The following is a 15024-nucleotide window of genomic DNA, read 5'->3' as shown; positions in this document are numbered from 1 at the left end:
GCTGTGTAGTATTCCCTTGTATGGATGTATTACAATTTGTTTATCCATTCACCTACTGATGGACATTTGGGTGGTTTCCAGTTTGGGGCTATTACAAATACATCTGCTGTGAACTACTGGTGTTATTTTATTTCTTCCTCACAACCTTCTTCATGAGATGGTCATTATTTCTCCCCATTTTACAGATGAGAAAAAGGGAGACCCAGAGAGGTCAAGTAACTTGTCTAAGGTCATACAGCCAGTAGTTAGAGCATACAAACTTCAACAGTGGGACTGATTGAGCTAAGTGACCTTAGGGGCCCTCTAAAGTTCAGAGGGTCCCAGAACCCCTGATTGAGACCAGCCCCTCATTTTATACGTGGACATGAGAGGACCAGACAGGAGCTGGGACCTGTCCAGAGCTGCTGAGAATCCGGGTCTCTGGTGGACAGTCTGGCGCTGTGTCTAGCTCAGCTCTGTTGCATCCTGGCTTTTCATCTAGTGTGGCGAAAGGATAAGGCTGTCCAGAGTGGGACAGAGATTTGCCTTTTTTTCAGGAGGTTTTCATTTCAGGATTCCTCCGGCTGCTCAGAAATAGCAGGAAGGATTTGGCACTGGCTCCAGGGCCTGGGAGGTTCCCCCGCAGCTGCTCCCCCTCCCCAGGCGGGTCCAGGGTTTATGGCAGCAGCTGCAAAGTATAAAATAACCCTGCTTGTAAATCCGCTCTTGCCAGGGTCTTGATGCCAGAGGCCTCTGCGATGCCCAGCAGGGCATCCCACCACCCACTGGGCCCCTGCAGGGAGGGACTCCTGGGGTTACCCTGGAAGCCTGCAGGGTCCAGGTCTTGGAGTGGCCACTTGGGGCCTCTCCCTTAGGGTTTGGAGAGCTGGACTCAGCTCGAGGGTCTGGAGGGGGAAAAGGAGAGACTGGGGTTGCAAAGGGGTCCATGACTAAGAACAGCAAGGGGAGGGGGAGGTAGTGGGACCCGGAAATAAGGAACCAGGAGACCCAATTAGGCCCCTCCTAGCTGTGTGACTTGGGGCAAGTCAGCGTACCTCTTTGAGCGCTGGGTTCCTCCCTTGTAAAGCTGGGACCACAGCCTTTTCCTTGTGCCCTTTCCCCCTCCCCCCAATACTAAGAGGTTAATAGATGTAAAAGCACTTTACAATGTGCAGGGCAGTGTGGCATGATGGTTAGGGGTGCAGGCTTCAGAGGGCCTGGGTTGGAATCCCAACTCTGCTGTTTCCCAGCTGTGTGACCTTGGGTAATTCACTTAGTCTCTCTGGGCCTCAGATTCCTCATCTGTGAAATGGGCATCATGGTGGTACCTACCTTGGAGGGTTGGTGGAAGCAGAATTCATTCACTTAAAGTGCTGAGGACAGCCACCCCACCCCACCCCCCCAGTTGCTCAATGAATGTGAGGTTCTGTTAGCTGGAAACTGTGAAGTGCTGTGTGCAGAGAAGCGTAAAGGAGGAAACCTCTGTCTCTAAATGTCTGGCTGCTCTGTGAGTTGCCTCTTCTCTCCAGGTCTAGGTTTAGAACTTCAGAATTATGAGATCAGTGATTCTTAGGTGCTTAAAATTTTAGAGTCTTAACATCTTGGGGGTAGAGGGCCCTAGAAGTGTGGGTGCGACCAGAGCAGTTCCAGCAGCGAGGGAAGTCCTGCGAACTTCAGGGAGGGGTAAAGGACGTGGTGAAAGAGGAAAGTCTCACACTACACTGTGGGTGTTGAAAAGCTCTCCCCGCCACCCCCTCATGCCCCTCGGATCGGCTTGGCTCCCAGTGGGGGCCAGGGGTCATGCTGCAGCTGTTCCCTGTCTCCCTCTGGGGTTTGGTGACCCCAGCCAGGGCTTAAACATTGTCTGGGGGAGCATGCTGGAGACATGGCTGGCGATATGCGTTGGGGAGCCCAGGGACTTGGGCCCAAGGGGGCAGGTGCTAGGGCTATTTCTGGGGTTGGGGGGCTGGAAAGGTGAGGGGGACCCAGTGTGATTAGTTGCCAAGGGACCTAGAATGTGTCTTCTCCTTTCTCTGTTGTGTTCCCATCTATAAAACAAACCAAATTCTCATCAGCACAGACACTGGCAGGAAACTCCTCCAGGCACAGTGGGGGAAGGACAGAAGGTGTCTGCATCACAAAAGTTGGGTTCAAATCTCAGAGCTTGAACTCCACCTCCAGGCTGCAGGACCTTGAGCAGCTTCTGCTTCCTCTCAGGAACCCTAGTGCTTCACCTGTGAAACCACAAATCCTGCCGTGTTGTAAGGCTCCTTGAGCACCTGACCTGGGGCCCAGACTGGAGAAGGAGCTCCATTTCTCTTGGCCCTTCTGATTGTCCTGTCGTTTCTACCATCAGGAAGCTCCAAAGAGGGTGCCGGAATCTGATCTCAGATTCTGTGATTTCTCCAAGCCCTGTGGGTCCAGCATAGTATGGAGCTGGGTACCCAATAGGTGCTCAATGAATGCTGGGTACCCAATAGGTGCTCAATGAATGCTGGGTACCCAATAGGTGCTCAATGAATGCTGAGCAGAGAGTGCTGAGCTCCCTTCAAGGAGCTCCTTGAATGAAGAGCAGAGGGGAAGGGTGACACTGGGACAGTTGGACATCTCCTCTGCCCCTGCCCTGGGAGAGGGTGTGATGTGAGGGGCTCCAGGAACCTCCTTTGGTCCCCAATTCTTGAATACCCACTGTGTAGCTGGCATAGCACTAAACACGTTCTATGCATTGGGTACTCACAAAGCTGAGGGAGGCATACGGAACCCGAGAGGTGAAGTGACTTGCCCAAGGTCACACAGCCAGAAAGTGCCTGAACTGGGCTTTGAACTTGCTGAGGCTGTTGGTCCCCACAGTCACGGCTCCACACTGCCTGCAAACCTATTCATGAATGTATGAATGAATGCAGGCTACTGGGTTGGAGGAAGGGGCCCAAGGCCAATGTGTCCAAACTTCCGCCTGGCTGCACAGCTCAGCTGGCTCAGGTGTCTTCACAGCTGCTGGGTGCTACGGGCCTCGCAATCTGCAAGGAGGAAAGGCCCGGAAGAGGGCTTGGACCACAATGGGCCGTGGAGTCAGGCCTTTCCTAATTCACAAACGGCGCATGCGCACGCCCCACCCCTGGCGGCAACTCGGGCTGCTCACCCAGCACAGCATCGTTGGCACCACGACCCAACAGGGGGCCTTTATCCCCATTTTACAGAGTGAGCTAAAGGGGCCAGCCGGAGGTCACATTGCTGGTAAATAAGCAAGCCAGTCTGTTGGACTCCAACGCCCTTCGCCCTGCCGGAGATGCTGCATGCAAGAGACGAGGAGTCCACAGGGTCTGGAGTCCAAGCCACAGCCCTGGGGCGTTATGGAGGCGTGAACTTGGAAGTGGGGGGCTCTGGGCAGGTACTGGGCAGGATCTGGAGCCCCAGGGTAGAGGTGGGGCTCTGCCCTTTCCTGGCTGTGCTGCCTGGGGCGAGTTCCTTGCCCTCTCTGGGCCTAAGGGTCCCATCTCTGACAAAAGAAAGGAGGAGGCTTGCTCTGATTTTCACCCAGCTGGTGGGCCTCAAACTCTGTGTTCCTGTGTGAGGCGTTATTATCAGCACCTGGGGGAAATAACTGCAGGATGCCACTTTTGCCTAAATAAAAAAAATCACTTGATTCTTGGATAAGAAGGCCTTGGGAGAAGCTGGCTTCTTTTCCCCCCTTTAATCCATCCCAGAGAGATCAAACGCTCCCCATGATAAGAGTCCCCTGGAAGAAATCTCTCAGCTCCTCTGGTCGTCTCTCCAGCATCTGAACATCCCCCCGTCACTATCCGAAGTCCTTTCTTCTAGCTAACCTAAGGGGGACAGGCTGGGCCCACAGGCCCATTTCCCCACAGCTTGGCCTGTAGCAGAGCTCTGGCTGGAAGGACTGGGCCAGCCATTGGAGAACCAGTTAGAACACTTCTGAATTTTTCTCATGACCTCTCATAAGATAAGAACATTTTGTCTTTGTCCAGATCTGATCTTCGCACTGTCTGGTTTTGAGCAGACTGGAGTGAGAGAGAAACAGCCTTTTTGGAGGGTCAGATGGCAGCATCTACCAGTGTTGTAAATGTCCTTGCCTTTTGCTCCAGAAATTCTTTTCTGGAACCTGGCTACAGCAATAGGTATGTGGACCCTGAGATGAATGTGCCAGGACATTCAGGCCAGCGTTGTTTCAAATAAGTGAAAAAGACGAAACCGCCTACGTGCCCATAAGTGCAGAAGAACTGAAACATTGGTCTTGTCAAGTGAGAGGATATTCAGAGAGAATTCGCTTTGGAACAAGGGTCTGGAACGTAGATATAAGTCAATAGTTTCCAATTCACTTTTTCACATAAATGATTTCATGTGAAAAATCGCTACAAAGACGGTTTGATCAGCTTCATTTAGCCAATGAGGAAACCAACCCAACTCGGTGAACTGCCGACGAATGAGGTACCACAGAAGTGAGTGACTTGTCCCAAGGTCACACAGCTGGTGAGTGGGGTAGAGGCCTCAGGTCTTATGTCTGGCTTGGGAGTTCAACCTCCTTATGGCTTGTGGTCTACCTATGGGCGGGGGAAAGAGCTCTGAGCTCCAGGGGGCAGCCCTGACTGTGACTGTCACACATGGAAGGCACCTGTTTGAGGGGTGAGCCCAGACTTCAGCTCACCTGGGCTTTGGGTGTCTCTGGAATGGAGCCAATTCAGGATTCTTCCTGATCAGGTGTAGGGGCCAGAACACGCCCTGGGAGAGCTCACAAAGGGAGGTCACAGATGGCAGAGCTGGACAGTCTTGCTGTCATCACACATTTCCAAAGATACTCTGCATATGTGCGTCTTGTAGACAGTGGCACGCTCCTGGATCCTGGTGGGATTGCTGGGTCCAAGGGGACATGTGTAATATTTTCAGAGATGCTGGCAAATGACTTTTCTAAAATGCATCATCCATTTCCATTCTCATGTTGGTCTAAGAGTATTCCCATTTCCCCATATCCTTGACAATACTGTTAGTTTTCAGTTTTTTTCCCAATTGGATAGGTGAGAAGTGGTATCCATTGCTATGGTTCTCTGATTACTGGTGAGATAGGCGCTTTGCCTTCTGGAGTTCCTCTCCTATGAATTGCCTGTTTCTATCCTTAGTCCCCTTTTGTGTTGCTTGTGTATCTGCTGATTTTCTACTTTTTGGGGGCCACAGAATCCTTTGTCCTAATAAATTCTTACTAGGAATGCTAACATAAGTTGAATGAACATCAAGCTGCATCCTGGAAGGGGGCATGGGATACCCAGAGGGCCCGTTTGCCTCCCTTTGCCCCCTGCAGGGGCCTGTAGAGCTCAGTGGAGCATACTTTGCCAACAGTTGGTATAGTCCTACCACAGAGCTACAAACGAGGAAACTGACACCCAAAGTCGCCCAGAAAGGTAATGGCAAAGGCAAATCTCCACTGCAGGTCATTTTGTCACTGCTCATTGAAGAAGGATCTCTAGGTAGATGTGATCAAAGCATCCATGGGTGACTGTTTCATAGCTTCCTGTCTATCCTCTTCTCTTTACTTTGTGTGTGTGTGTGTGTGTGTGTCTTATTGCAATGGCTGGAACTTCTAATTCAATATCATTGGTGGTTGTGGAAGTGGTGGTGGTAGAGATGGTCCATGATGGTGGAGGTGGTTGAGGTGGTGGTGATGGTGGAGTTGATGGGGGTAGTGGACACCCTTACCTTGTTCCTGATCTTAATGGGAATGCTTCCAAAGTTTTCCAGATGTTTGCTGTTGTTTTCTGGTAAATGTCCTTTTTCAAGTTAAGGAAATTACTTTCTATTCTTGGATTGCCGAGATTTTGTCGCAAATACCGTGTTTCCCCGAAAATAAGACTTAGCCAGACAATCAGCTCTAATGCGTCTTTTGGAGCAAACATTAATTATAAGACCCTATATTATATTATATTATATTATATTATATTATAGACCAGATCTTATATTATAGTAAAATAAGACCAGGTCTTATATTAATTTTTGCTCCAAAAGACGCATGAGAAGCTGATTGTCCAGCTAGGTCTTATTTTTGGGGAAACACGGTAGGTACTGACATTTATCAAATGATTTCCCATATCTACTAAGATGAGATAGTCCTTTTTATCTCACTTTAGGGAACTGGATGAAAGCTTCTCTACACAATCTGAACGAGCTGGTTTTGTCTCAAGCATGGAACTTCCCCCTCGCTCACTTCCCCTGTCTCTTCTTTCTCCCTAAAACACAGACACTTTTCAAGGCCTGAGGAGCTGGACACTGGAGGAGGGTGAGGCATCAGAATAGAAATGATCTCCTTGTGCTGGGTCAGCGCTTTCCACCGGCCTGACTTCTGCTGCTGCTTCCTGTACTAACCCGGGGGTGGGGGTGGTGAGAGCAGCTCCCCCCTCTTGTTCCAGACATAGCCTGAGACATTCTGAGGTTGCGTTAAAATGCCGGTGGCAGACAGGCAGGGGGGTATCTTGAAGCCTTGCATTCCTCTCCAGGATGCCGGCGGAGGTGGGGTGCGGGGAAGCTGGGCCAGTGGGTGGTGGGGGAGGAATTTTTCGTGGGGAGGGAGTTGGTTCGGGGTGTGGGGAGAAGGTCTGGTTGCTAGGCAGAATCGGCAGAGATGAATCATGTTCTGGCGTGAGCTGGTTATTGGCTAAAATGCGCAGTTGTCCAAGTTTGTGGAATATTTTTGTTTGAGCTGGAAGGGAATATGGATTCATTGGGTCCAATCCCTCATTTTGCAGATAAACTGAAAATACAGAAAGGGAGAAAGGTTTGCCTAGGGAGTGAGGATGGATCTCTTCCCTCATGGCTTTTTCCAGGCCCTCACTATAGGTGTGGGCTGGTGACCCAAAAAGCCTTCAGGAATGCTTCCTATATTGTATGCAGTGACTGTTCTAGGCATCAGAGATTTCATGGTGAATCCTCAGATGCACTCTCCCTGGGCAAGATAAATTCAGAGTGTTATGTGCTTCAAAGAAAACCAACAATGTGATGAGCCAGTGCGTAGTTATGGGTTTCTACTTAAGCCAGGCTGGACCAGGGGGTCTGTCTGGGGAGATGACATGTGAGGGAATACCTGAATGGAAAAGGCAGCCTTGGAAAGCTCTGGGAAGAGGGCTCCAAGTAGAGGGGCCAGCAAGTGCAAAGGCCCTGAGGTAGGAGTGAGCTTGGTGAGTTTGAGGGACAGCAGGGAATCCAGTGGCTGAGGGAAGTGAAAGGTGGGCAGAGCTTTGGAGGCCAGAGAGAAAGTCCATGGAAAGCTCTTGCTCTGCATATAGCAGAGGCATGATCTCCCTCTTGACTCCTCCTGTCCTGTGGCTGAACGAGCATTTAGTAAGCACCTATGGTGTGCCCAGCTGTCCTGTGCACCTGTCATCTCATCTCATTGTACAATAGCCCCTCTCCGGTTGTCCATCTGAGGAGGACAAATGAGAGAGGCCCACGCTTGTCCGGGACCACCCTGTGCAAGCATCCCTGATCTAGGCTCTCTCCCTGGAGGCCCTCAGCTCCGTGAGCTCGGCCAGAAAAGAATGCGCCTGCATGAGCAGATTGTCTTTTGGTTCAACTCTAGAGAAAAAAGAGTGGGAAAGGTCAAGAGAAGACTCGGATCCTGGCAGCCCCCCAAGAAGTCTTGCCAGGGAGCAGGGCCACGCTGTCCAGGGCCTTTGGGGTTGGAATGGATGAGCACCCCCTTGAAGGGAGATGGTCCTCAGGGGCCCTGCTGTTGTGGGAAAAACTGAATAAGATTCTGGGGCTGCACGGCAAATGGGACAGTGTGAGAAGCTCCCACAAAGCTCCTTTGCCCCAGTAGCCCGACAGATGCCTGGGATTCCACCATCAGTGATTTATTCACTGGTGATGAGCGTTGCTCTTGGCTCCTCTTTTTGTAAGATGCAAATCTCCTTTGGCAAAAAGAGTGAGAAGAGGAAGTCTCGAACCTAACATTTGATACATTTTAGAGATTGTCAATGATAGGGGCCCCAATGCTGGACAACTCTGAGGGGCCATCAGATTTAGAGCTCCCCATGGGATGGACAGCAACTTTTGTTGGTGAGGCGACACTGCTGCCCATCGCCTCCCTTTGCCTTATCCTGCTTTCTTTTCTTTTCTTGTTTTTTTGTTTGCTTTTTTGTTTTGTTTTATTTATTTATTTAATTTTTAAAAACATTTTAAAATTAGTTTTAGGTGCACAAAACATTGTAATAGGAAAAAAAACATTGTAATAGTTAGACGTTTATCATTTATATCCCTCACACAGTGACAACCCCCCTCCCCGCATCCACTACCCCGCTGACATCGCACGCAGCCATTACATTTCCACTGTCTCTATTCCTAATGCTGTACTCCACGTCTTGTTCAAATTTATATATACAAAATTGTAGTTGACATTCATTATTGTTCAGCTTCAGCTTCAGGTGTACAGTGCAGTGATCAGGCATCTACATCATCCCTGAGGTGGTCTCCCTAACGAGACAAGTGTCCATAGTTATCCTGCTTTCTTAACTGCCCCTCACACGTGTTGACCCCAGGAACCCTCTCGAATGAATACCCTGTGTGCTAATTTCCATCTGAGCGTTGGCTTCCTGAGGAATCTGCCCTGTCACGATGATGATGATGTTGATGGTAGTGATGGTGGTGGATGTATTATCAAGGGCTGCCATAACAAAATACCGCAGACAGTGTGGCTTAAACCATAGAAATTCCTTTTCTCACAGTTTTGGCGGCTGAAAGGCTAAGATCAAGGTTCTGATAGGGTTCAGTTTCTGGTGAGGGCTCTCTTCCTGGCTTGTAGATGTTTGCTTTGCCCTTACACGGCCGTTCCTCTGAGTGAGTGTGTGAGACCTCTCCTTAGAAGGTCTCACAATTATGACTTCCATCACCTCCTTAACTTTAATTCCCTCATAATCACCCTGTCTTCAAATACGATTACATTGAGGGGTGGGGCTTCAACATAGGGATTTTAGGGGGATACAATTTCGTCCGTAGCAGGGATGATGGTGACAACGATGATGGTGATGACCACGATGGCGGCAGTGATGGTGATGGTGATGGTGATAGTGTTGGCGGCAGTGATGGTGGTGATGGCGGCAGTGATGGTGGTGATGGCGGCAGTGATGCTGGTGACAATGATAAGCATGACCATATTGAGGATGATTATGGTGATGATGGTAATGATGATGGTGGGGAGAGTGGGGATGGGGATGGTGGTGATAGCTAACATTTATTGAGTACTTACCACATGCCTGGCACTGTCCTATTTTTTTTTTAACTTCACGTTTGATCGTCCATTTAATCCTCACAACAATTCTATGACTCAGGAGCTAGTACGCTGCCGATTTTTCAGAAAGGGAAATCGAGGCTCAGAGAAGTTAAGTATCTGCTTCAGGTCACATGCAGAGACCATGGCAGAGCTGGGGTCAGAGCCCAAGCCCCCATGTCCCCATCCAAGATTGTTCCCTAATGTCCTGAGGTCCTGCTCAAAAGGGGCCAGTGACACAGGGCTGTGTGTGATATTTGGGTGGAGTGGGGTCCAATGCAATCCTTTGACCCATTTCCTGAGGCCTCAGGGGCAGGAAGGGAGGCCCCGCGGACCTCTTTTGTACCAGCAGCACCAGGGCAGTAAGAGTTGTCCTCACCCCGGGTGCCTTTTGGAGTTATTCTGAGAGCTGGGCTTCTCTGAAGTGAAGCCAAGGGTGGGAGTATTTAACATGACATTTCCAAAGATAGCTGGGTGGGGATGGTACTGGTGGTATTTGAGGCTGGGCCTGGGGAATAGCTGTGCCCTGTGGTTGGCCACGCACTGTGGAGTGACTTTGCCTGTCAAGTTATGTGTGACAGAAGTTATGTCTGTGTGTCTCCTGCATGGGTGCAGTGAGACCACAGCTTTGTATGGTTTTGGAGGCCTTGCTGTGAGGACTGGTCCCATGGCAGACACCATAGGTTGGAAGCCCGGAGATTACAGTATTTAAAACATAGTAATAATAGTACTACTACTAGCGGTAGTAACAATAGTAATAATAGTAACAATCGGTACTGTAAGTAATAGTAATAATAATTATAATACCAATGCTAATAGTAATAATGATAACGGCAGTAATCATTATAGGGAGAAAAGAATAGTAGCCTTGGCCTAGAATCCTGCCTCCACCGTTTCCTGGCTGTGTGATCTTGGACACATTACTTTACCTTGTCATTTCTTCATCTGTAAAAAGGGATAATCATAGTATTTTCGGACTTCTGTGCAGAGTAAATGAGCTCATCTATACAACACCCAGCAACTATGCCTGGCAGAGTCAAGGCTGAAGTGTATACGTAATCATGACAACTGTCATAACAACAAATCCTTTTTATGCGCCACATGGTTTATGTGCATTATCTCATTTAATCTTCACATCAACCCTACCAGGTAGGCACTATTATTATTCCCATTTTGCAGATGAATAAACCGAGGTTTGGGGTGGTTAAAGGCTCTTGTTCAAGGTCACACAAAGTGACCAGAGTTTGAACCCACGCTGTCTGATTCCAGCTCTCCAAGCTCACTCTGCTCTGTCCTGACGCTGCTTCCCTGTGTGGGGACAGTTTTCTCTGGGGAGGTTGCTTTTTAAGGGGTTGGCTGTTGTCATCTTGGAGGGTCGAGAAAGCAAGCAGACAGGCCAGAAAGAGCCATTGATGAGTTAGGTGCTCCACATCCATCTTCTTGTTGGGGCTGGAGCTCATCTCTGGGGACCCCCTAACTCTATCAAGACTCAGTGGGACGTAGAAATCTTCTGTCCTGTCACAAGGATGGATACAGAGTCTGCACTATTGCCTCAAGTTCAAGGGGATTAAATCATAAAGAAGTGCTCCCTCATTTGCTTGGCTTTTTAAGAAGACTCCATGATAGAGACAGCTAGTTTTGACAGGACAATGCTTAATGTGAGGTTCTAAAACCATGCATTTGGGTATGGCCCCAAGTGGCCAAAATCCAGGAATCACGTCTAGGAAAGGTTAGAGACATGGTCAGAGCAGCTGTGATGTGGTGCTTTGAAGGGGGTGGGAGGTGGCCAGAGCATCTCAGCCAGAGCTTACCTACCACTTCTTAGTGGTGTCATCAGGGACAAGTAATTTCATCTCTCTATAACTCTATTTTGCATCCATCCATCCATCCATCCATCCATCCATCCATCTATCCATCTATCCACCTACCCACCCACCCACCCACCGATCTCTCTACCCACTTCCCATCTGTGTATATCCATCCATCCATAAACCCACCCATCTACTCACATATCAGTCCATCCACCTACCCACCCATCCATCCACTCACACACCCCTCCATCCATCCACCCTTCTATTCATTCACCCACCCATCCATTGACCCACCCAACCATCTATCTATCCCCTTACCCACAAATCCATCCATCCATCTAATAAGCATTCATGGAGCCCCTAGTAAGTCAAGAACTACACCAGGTGCTGGGTTCCACAATTATGATATTGCTGTGAAAACAACATACACAGTCATCAATAGAAGACTAAATTATAGACCATCACACATGGAATACTGTGTAGCTGTTAATAAGAAAGAGACAGGTCAATAGGAACTGATGTGGGGAAATATGTTCAAGAGGAAAATAAAAAGATGCAGAAGTCTGGGGAGTACGAGATCGGAGAATTCAGTTTGTGAACTTGCCACCATGTGCTACGTTGGCAGCACTGTGCTAACAGCTCGGTAAGGTTTCATAACCTTGGTATATCAGTGTCTCACAGCTGCGTTCGTGTTGACGTGTGGCGGGGTCTTGCTGAGAGGCGTTCATTATTGTCATGTGTTTTTGTGTGTCGTCGTGAGAATGTCTGAGCTTGAATTAGAGCAACGAACAAACATTAAACTTCATGTTAAACTTGGCAAGAGTGGAAGTAAAATCAGGGACATGTTAGTCCAAGTTTAGGGAGTTAATGTTATAAAGAAAACGGCAGTGTACAAGTGGATTAAACATTTTTCTGAGGGGAGAGAACGCGTCACTGATGAAGAGAGGTCAGGGTGGCCAGTAATGAGCAGAACTGATGAAAACATTGCAAAAATTCATAGAATTGTGCATCAAAATCGTAGGCTGTCTGTGAGAACCATAGCATACCAAGTAAACATCAATAGAGAAACAGTTAGGAAAACCTTAACTGAAAATCTTGGCATGAGAAAAGTGTGTGCAGAAATGGTCCCGAAGGAGCTCTTGCATCACGACAATGCACCAGCTCATATGGCACTGTCTGTGAGGGAGTTTTTAGCCAGTAAACAAATAACTGTATTGGAACACCCTCCCTACTCACCTGATCTGGCCCCCAGTGACTTCTTTCTTTACCTGAAGAGAAAGGAAATATTGAAAGGAGACATTTTGATGACATTCAGGACATCAAGGGTAATACAACAGCAGCTCCGATGGCCGTTCCGGAAAAAGAGTTCCAAAATTGCTTTGAAGGGCAGACTAGGCGCTGGCGTCAATGCATAGCTTCCCAAGGGGAGTACTTCGAAGGTGACCTTGGTGATATTCAGCAATGAGGTATGTAGCACTTTTTCTGGGATGAGTTCATGAACTTAATTGTCAGGCATGCTACCATTTGTAAAAAGGAAAAAGGACAGTCTATGTAAACATATGTATACTTGGATATGCCTAGAAAATCTCTGGAAGGACATGTAAGAAACAAGTATCAGAGATTGCCTGTGAGGAAGGAGACTGGGCAATGAGTAGGGGTGGCAAGGAAACTTATATATCACAGTGTTCCCTTTTAGGCTGTTTGAATTTTTTCTTAATAGTGTGTTACCTGTTTAAAATTGAAAAGAAATTATTTACATTAAAAAAAGAAGACTCAGTCTCTGGGTAATGACATACAAAGATAAGAAAACAGCATAGTACAATGCTGTCCATGATATGTATGTGATTAGGGAAGAACAGGGGACTGTGGAATTTGAGAGGGGTACCTGGTTTAGCTTGGAGGAATCAGGGAAGGCTTCCCGGAGGAAGTGATGCCTGCGAGGAGGCTCCCAGGCTGAGTGGAGGTTAAGGGAAGGTGCCTGGCGAGGGCATTCCTGGCAGGAGAAACAGCATGAGCAAAGGCCTGCAGTTAAGGTTCAGTGTGGCTGGAACAAAGCGACCGATGTGGTAGGTTTAGAACTTGTCGGAAGGGCAACGGCAAGTCATGGATGGGTTTTAAGAAGAGAAGGGACAGGGTAATACTTTGGTTTAGAACAATCCCTCTGGCAGCCACGTGGGAGCTGGATCCCAGCAGTGAGGCTGGAGGTGGGGAGACTGATGGGGGGGCCAGGAGAGAGATGATGGGGGCCTAGACTAAGGCAGACTGGGCGGGGGGAGGGGTGCAGAGAGGAAGGGATTCGAGAGCTCTGTGAAGATGGGGAATGACACCTTCTCACAAGACAGTGAGCATCCACTGAGATAATTTTAGCAAACTGCTTTGCAAAGCACTTCATGCTGGTTTCCACCGATGGGTGCACATTGGAAGCTCCCGGGGAGCTTTTCAAAACCACCAGTGCCCCGGCCCCACCCCTAGGGCATCGGATTTAATTGGACATCAGGATAAAATGGGGCTCCTTGATATGTCTGATGCACGGCCAGTGTGAGGACCGTGGTGCGTGGTGGTGAGCTGGCCAAATGAATGAATCAGGGCTCCTTCTGTGTTGGCTGCTATTTGTGCGAATGCTCAGCGCACAGATGAGCCTCTGATGTGAGGTTCGCATCCGTGGGATGTTCTGCCTGGAGGAAATGAGGTGGGAGAAGCCTGGGCCTCACGCAGCCCAAGTGAGCGGGCCTGAGAGTCAGTTGATCGCTTGAGCCACGTTCCTCATTTGAAAAAAAACCTCAGTGGGCTGTTACGAGAACTAACAGGATTACAGATGGAAGGGCCTGGCACAGGGCATGGCGCGTGATGGACAGCCGTAACTCGTGTGTCGAGATCGCCGTGGCAGGGTTTACTTGGTGATGCTGAGACCTCCTTGGAGACCCTATAAACCCTGGACTTGAGCTCATTGAAGGGTACACAATGCCCTCGTGTGGTTAAAACTAGACTTGTCTGGGAAAAGGCGTGTCTTTAAAGTAAAATTCAAAACAACAACAAAAAACCCAATTCATTTCTTTTAGCTGCACAACCACCTATTTTGGGGTTTGGGCTGTTCTGGTAATATTGCTCTGACTGTATATGAGAAGCTTCTGACGTGTAGCTAGAACTCAGCTTCAACTGTCAGAGGATGTTGACCAGGATAAAACCATCTCATTTTTTTAAAAAATCACAAAGAAGAGTGATGGGGAATTGCAGTGTTACCATAGATGATAAAGAAGGGAAAGAGACCAGCACATCCTAGAGGGACGATGAATTAGATAGAATGTGCCACCCGGGACAATTTGACATGGTTCCGTCCAGGGGCTCTAATTTGAGATGATAAAGGTCCTCTGGTTTCTAGGCTGCAGAGGGAATGGTCTTTGAAGTTCTATGCCCTTCCCCAGAACCCAGAGGATTTTTAAATACACACACACACACACACACACACACACACACACACACACATATATATAATTTTTTTTTTTTTTAACAAAGGAGGTATGGTTAAGAGGCAGCCAGCCTATGCCCAAACAAAACCACCATCAAAAAAGACAAACACGTCTTACTTCGGGAGAGTTCAAAGAGATCTGAAACGTAACTGTTATTTCAGTATTATGTTTTCACTAGGAACTTGGGCCTCCTTTGGTGGGATTTTAGCCGGTGCATGACTGTGGGTACCTCAGAAAGGTACACCCTGCCCTTTACCCTGGTGGGGAAGACGACACACGCACCTCGGAGCACACTGGGCAGTGAAGTCTGCCCACAGAGGGGACAGTGATTAGAAGGGCTGATATTCGTGTCTGTGCCAGGGATGGGTATTTCCAACATCAGTTCACCATGCACGGACAGCTCAGAATGAACTGTGTGAAGGTCACACCTGTGCATGATACAGAAGGGGCCCAAAGAAGTTTCTGCCCATGGCTTGGCTCATCCGCCACCACACAAGTTGGA

Source organism: Rhinolophus sinicus, linkage group LG16 (assembly GCF_036562045.2).
Source record: "Rhinolophus sinicus isolate RSC01 linkage group LG16, ASM3656204v1, whole genome shotgun sequence".
Lineage (NCBI taxonomy): Eukaryota > Metazoa > Chordata > Mammalia > Chiroptera > Rhinolophidae > Rhinolophus > Rhinolophus sinicus.
The sequence above is the reverse complement of the archived record's forward strand: the minus strand, read 5'-3'. Positions refer to the sequence as shown.